This window comes from Solanum lycopersicum, chromosome 12 (assembly GCF_036512215.1).
Source record: "Solanum lycopersicum chromosome 12, SLM_r2.1".
NCBI lineage: Eukaryota > Viridiplantae > Streptophyta > Magnoliopsida > Solanales > Solanaceae > Solanum > Solanum lycopersicum.
The window spans coordinates 31,505,641-31,512,142 of record NC_090811.1 but is presented as its reverse complement, the minus strand read 5'-3'; the positions used below and the strand labels follow the sequence as shown (position 1 = coordinate 31,512,142).

Here is a 6,502-nt window from a genome sequence, read left to right as displayed (position 1 = left end):
TTATATTCTTTTTTTCTCCCCCCTATTTATGCCCCTGGATTTTCTCCTATTGTTCTTGAAAATTTTCCCTGTTGGTGAATTTTCCTTGATTGTTATATGATGAACGTAACCTTCCCCCTTCATATCACTTGTATTTGTATTTAATTGGTTTGGTGGCTTTTCTTCTTCTTTCTGTCCTACCTTTGTATTCGTCAATTTAATGCCCATCGCCACCCCATTTTTAACTATCTTTTCCAATGGCTTGTATTTTATCACTGAACTTTTTCATCTCATTGTCTTCTTCATTACTGATTTCTCTTAATTCTGGTACTCTTCCCCTTTGTTCTTTTTTGTTGGTAATTTCTCACATCTCCTTGTTTCTTAATAAATTATTCATTGATATATCCTTTTCCTTGCTTGATTTCAAAAATTCTCTCCCACCAAGTCTTTGATTGCAACCACAACTTTATCCTTTGTGCTTTTCTCAGCCTTGGCGTTTCTATGGTCATTATATATTTTCTTGTTGTTGACTTGTTTCTTCTGTCTCCTCTTCCTCATTAAGTACATCAAACTTGTTCCTAGTCATTAACTAATCCTCTTCACTCACTTTCTTATTTGTATTCCATCTTTGTATCCGTCCTCCCCTGTAATTATATTATCCTCTCCTAGTCCCAATTTTAATTCTAGGTTCCTGGAAGTTGTTGTTCGTCAACTTCCCGTTGTCAGCATTCTCGTCCTTCTTTTTTGACACTATATTGATCTCTTTGTTGTTATTTTTACTCTTATCTTTCTCGTTTTCCACACCCCCTCCATCCTTTGGATATAATTTCGGATGTGATACAAAACACTCCTTTTCATTATGCCTTTATATTGTTTACAGTTTCTGCAATACTTAGAGAGATAACTATATTTGATGGTAATCCATTTAGCCACATCAACTCTCCTCGGAAACTCACCCAACAAGTCTACTTCCACCTTTACTCTCGAAATTTGATCTTGTTTTGTTGTTATTAGTAGCCATATCAACTTCTCATGATTTCCAACAACAACAACCAGTGAGAAGTGATAAGATTTTTTCTAATCGATTGGAATTTTAATAAGGTAGAGCTAATAGTGATGTTACTGCAATATCTATTGATGTTTCTTCCGCTGTGTCAAATTACGGATCCCATTTAAAGGTATGCATTAGGTAATAGTCGTTCCTATGAGCTATGTAAAAGATTCCTTACGCAACACATATTGATTATATAATTTCCCTATGTTCACACCCCCTTCAATTCACATTGTTTTTTATAAATCTTTCAAAATTCGTGAATATCAAGTCATACGTATGCCAACCACGAAAAATCCAAATCCCCATTCTGGTCGTAGAATTCAAACATCTTGGGTTTTGACAACTAGGTTTTTAGAGAGCGTCTTAAAAACTATGTTTTAAGTTTAAAGATCTTCTAAATTCAAAAATATAAAATTATTGGGAATACATATTTAACAAGGAAGGAGTCATATAATAAAAAAAAAATAGAGAATTTCTGGTAGCTAATATCGCATAAATCATATTTCTGACCAAATAAGTATTATATGCAAGTATTCAAAATCTATATGAAAAATACTATAAATTCTAATTTTTAGAATATTAATATGATGAAAAAATATATCGTAAAAAATCTTAGTCAAAATTGTTATCATTTGAATCTAAAAAGAAAACTATGAGAATTAAAAGTGGACCGAAATAGTAAATATAGTGTTTGAGTTTTGAAAAATGATATGAGGAAATATGATTTAATTCTTAGATCAAAACATGGAAAATAATAATTGTCTTTTCTTGATTTATAAATATTAAAAGATGATGATGTTTTACAGTATACATTAAAATATTATAATATGTTTTGCAAAACACATTTGGGAACTTTGCAAAACATATTATAATATTTTTTCATATCTTTTCGGTGGTCCATACATCCATCTACGTATCATAGTATCTGCTACATTTATCTTTGAACTTGAACGTTCTTGACTGGCTAACACTCTAACCACTACATTAAGGTCGGTTTAACCACCACACTATAGAGACCATTTAGTTTATAAGATTATCATAATTGATGTCATTCTAAATCTGGAACAAGTATGATGCACCCAAAACACGTAGACAATCATCTTTTTTCATGCGACATAGTACATACTTCTACTAATTGAATTGTTCTGACCTGTTCGTGTGTCACCCATGTTCTTCAACTATTCTACTCTTTATGAGAAGGTGAGTTCTTATTAAACTTTTGATAAAAAAAAAAATGATTACTATTGTCTTCGTTGAACTTTTCAGCAACTTTCAAAAGAATTCTAAAAAAATAACAAAACAACGTACTGTGATAAACTAATAACCATGCTATTTCACTTGAGATTTATATGGATGGTTATTTCTGGCCAAGCGTTAGTTTTCGACATACTTAAAAAAGGTAATAGTGCATTAAAAATAAAAACTAAGCATTGTACCATATGTCCTGGAACAGTTCAGAATGACCATCCCAAGTTTGGAAAATCACACCAACCCATTAAGCAAAGCATAATCTAACTCGATAATCTTGATCGAGAAGCATCAACAACAACTTCTCAATCATGGACTGCATGCTCAAATTTGAAGCAGGTGTCATGAAAGAAAATCAAAAATTAAATTGAAACTAGACAAAAAGGAAAAATGATCACCTTTCAATCTCTTCTTTTCAAGATTTTAGAAGGTGATACCTGACCAGTTTTAGGAACAAGAAAAGAGATTCTATTTGTCAATAAAGGAGGAAAGTAACAACACCAATGTAAACAACTTTTCTTCCGATTAGAAAAGAATAATACTAAAACATCAAGTGAATAAGGCACTAGGCTGAATCACAGATCTAGCGGTGATGTTAGTCGAAATATATAACCTTAGAATCGGAACAAATAATTAAAAACGAAAAATAAGTACAAAAAATAACAAAATTTTGTATCTTGAGAAAATTCTGGCAGGTAATCTTTTATAGGAGCCGTATCATTCCACTTTTATCGGATGTCCCCAAAGGGAGAGAGTAATGGAAAATAATTAGTTAAGATGTCTTAAGTAAGCTTTTGTCAAGGAGAGACTAGTTCAGCAACACAGTAATATGTTAAAGCATTGATTAATTTATCGTGTCAGTAAATAACTATAAGAATCTTAGCGAACTTAGAAGCAATTAACAGTGTAAACGGATTAGTTTTGTCCGATTGTAAGTTTGTCAACTATCTGCTACAAATGTCTTAGTGAACTATCTTCCTATCAATGACATCCAGATTTACCATTTCATTTTATCCTGTGAAATTTTACTCAATACAAATAGATAATTATTCAGAATGGAGTTTTGATGTACTAAACGATCTAAAGAAGGCATGAACCAATAAAAACATACAATGGGAGAAGTGCTACCAGTGTACCATGTGGGAAAGAACTCCAACATCCTTGTTATGTAAATGGAATGTCCTTTAGGATACATGGCTTAATTAAAACTATGTTTAGCACAACGTAATATGTAGATAAAATCTAGGGAAAAGGGTCTGATATAGCCCTCAACTTTGTCATTTAGTGCTAATATACCCCTTGTTATGAAACTGACTCATATATACCCCTACTTGTAACAAATGGCTCGCATATACCCTTTTCCTCTAACGGAAATGAAAAAAAAAATAATTTTAATCTAAATTTTTATTATTTTTTTCTAAAAAATATAATCCCATATGAGTAAATTTAATTCTCGTCAAACATATTTTTTTTGTTTCGATGACTAATTTATAATTATTATTTTGATAATCAAATTTATTTATGTTTCACTAATATTCTTGTAAAACTTGATTAAATTTTTTCTTCGAATACGAAATAAAATTACAATACACACAAAAAAATAGTTTAATTTTTTATTCTTTAAACTAAGGAATGAAAGAAAAAACAAAATAAGAATAAGAAATTCAAATAATTATTATAAAAGAAGTCAAAAAATAATTTATGTATGAAAAAAATTAAAATATACCTTGAACTTTGATAGAAGAATCATATATACCCCTAAATAATTTTTTTAAAAAAAATTAGAAGTAATAAATATAATTTAAAACTATTTTTTAAAAATCCATTAAATGAAGGATATATTTGAGCTATTTTGTAACGACAGGGGTATATGTGAGCCGTTTGTATAACGGTAAGGGCATGTATGAACCACTTTTATAACGAGGGGTATATCAGCTCCAAATGACAAAGTTGAGGGTATATCAGACTCTTTTCCCTAAAATCTAAGATACATCAATTATACCTCTTTAAACAATTTTACCCATGAAGAGAGAGTCCTCTTTGAGTCTTTGCAACACCATCACAGGATAAGAGACTCATACTGTAATAATCTAGTTTAAGAAAATTACACCAATGAGCAAATAATGTTGGTGCTTCTTAAACAAAGTTGAAAGAAGATTAATTATTTTGATTGTTAATTAGGTTCTCTGTCCAAGAAAAGGTCACTTTAATCTGCAGGTAACAATACAATACTTTTGTTAACAATATTGACACCATTAGAAAGTGTCGGAGTTAGCACAATAAAAAAGAGTACCACTAATTCAACATTCTCACTATATAGAGGAGAAGACATCAGACACTTAAAAGTAAATTACAACAAGAGAAAAAAAGAAATTCATACCTAAAAAAGAAGATTAATTTATAAAAAATGATGATTTATAATCTGGAGGCGACTGTCCATGAATTGTGTCGTTATCTTCGCCTTGCTCTCCGGCGTTTGCTGATGTTGCTCGCTGGAGCAGGCTGCTGCCGGTGATTGCCATCGCTGCTCGCTGCGTGTAGCTAATGTTGCTGTTTTTTGCCGGAGAGGGAGGCAACTGGTGGCTCTATCTCTGTGCTGCTGTGGTTGCCGGACGGAGACCACCTGATCACCTGGTTGCTCGCTAATTGGAGCTGCTGCCAGCGATGCAGGTTCGCTTGAGGCCTTCATGCGTCTTCCGAAGCTCGCCATTGTTTTTCACTACTCGTTCTTCAGGCTTCAAAGGCCGGAAAGAAGGATGGAGAAGAAGGCGAAAAAGGCATGGGCGGCGGACTTGGAGAGAAGGCGAGGAGAATGAAGAAAATTAGGATTCGGGTTCTTTTGTATAAGATGGGAAAGCAGGGGTCTTAAATCAGGACCATTGATAAATTTGGATGAGCGGATGAGATTAACTTTTGGAGTTTGATGAAACATGATCGACGGATGAGATTAAATGAGAGTAGATGAAATCTTAAATTGGAGTTTGCAACGAAATTAGTGATGGATTCTAAACGTCGCTTTCAAATAAATAAATAAATAAATAAATATAAATATATATATATATATATATATATATATATATATATATATATATATTTATAAAAATTATATTGACGGATATTTTCGTCACTATATAACATAATTTTTATAAAAATATATTTAATAGTTTAGCAATATTTTTTTCGCCACTATTTTCGTCACCCAATGTTAATTAAATTTGTCACCACTACTTTGTTACTAAATTCGTAGAAAAATTAGGCGCCAAAATTTCGCACTAAAATTTAGTGACATATTAAATATTCTGTTGCAAATTTGTCGCTATATTATATATCAAAAAATTATTTGTTAATTTTACAACAAAATGGTTATTCCATCGCGGATCCGTCGTTGTATAATGTCGAAATATTATTTATCGCTAATATCTATCGCTAAACATTGTTTTTTAGTAGTGATATATTTCTCTATCTCAAGTTATTTATCGTATTTTTATCACACACAATTTTCTAAAAGTATATTAAAATTTTGAGAGATACCTTTATGTTTTATCCTCATTTATGAGTTAGAATTAATTTCGATTAAGTATTTACTCTATTCATCATGTATTTATAGTTTTCAAGAATTATTACTACAGAGAATAAAATGAAAATAAAATGTTTTGAACTTTTAAAAAGATAAATTATTTGAGGTTTAACTATTTTTATAAATCGGGCTAAATAATTTGAGAAGGAGGAGATACAATGTCCTTTTTTATCGTAAAAAAAGTATCACTCTAGCTCATATCATATCAGGTTCTATTAAGAAAAAAATCTCATACTTAATTAAATTGTTCTATTTATTAGATGTAATATACACTTTTAAAGCCGTGGAGAGAATACATTAATGAACATTAGTTTTATTCATGCAACGTGCAATATCAGTTGTTGATGTAATTCATTATATAATCTTTTATATCATTATTACCAAATGAATTAATTAGTACACCTACTTCCTGCCTCATTTATAGGATATATATAAGTATATAACAATGCAGCTACTTTTTTTTTTACATTATTAATGTAAATTTTAATCGGTTATTATAATTTAATTGATGTTTTAATTATGTCATAAATTTAGGAATAACCTAAATATTTACTTGTAAATATATTATAAATAGTTTGACTGATAAATATTTAATTCTCCCCGGCTTTGAACCTCAGAATGAAGCATACTCCATTCATCTAAAT

The 6,502-nt window shown here is 30.5% G+C and overlaps 1 long non-coding RNA gene across 1 annotated transcript; it reads right to left on the bottom strand.

Moving 5' to 3' along the window:
* Positions 1-2,346: 2,346 nt before the first annotated feature.
* LOC112940503 (uncharacterized) lies at positions 2,347-3,890 on the bottom strand. The gene is made up of 2 exons (XR_003244801.2): positions 2,680-3,890; positions 2,347-2,597 (listed from the first exon to the last, which is right to left on the bottom strand). It is a non-coding gene; the product is annotated as an uncharacterized lncRNA (long non-coding RNA).
* Between the last annotated feature and the right edge of the window lie 2,612 nt (positions 3,891-6,502).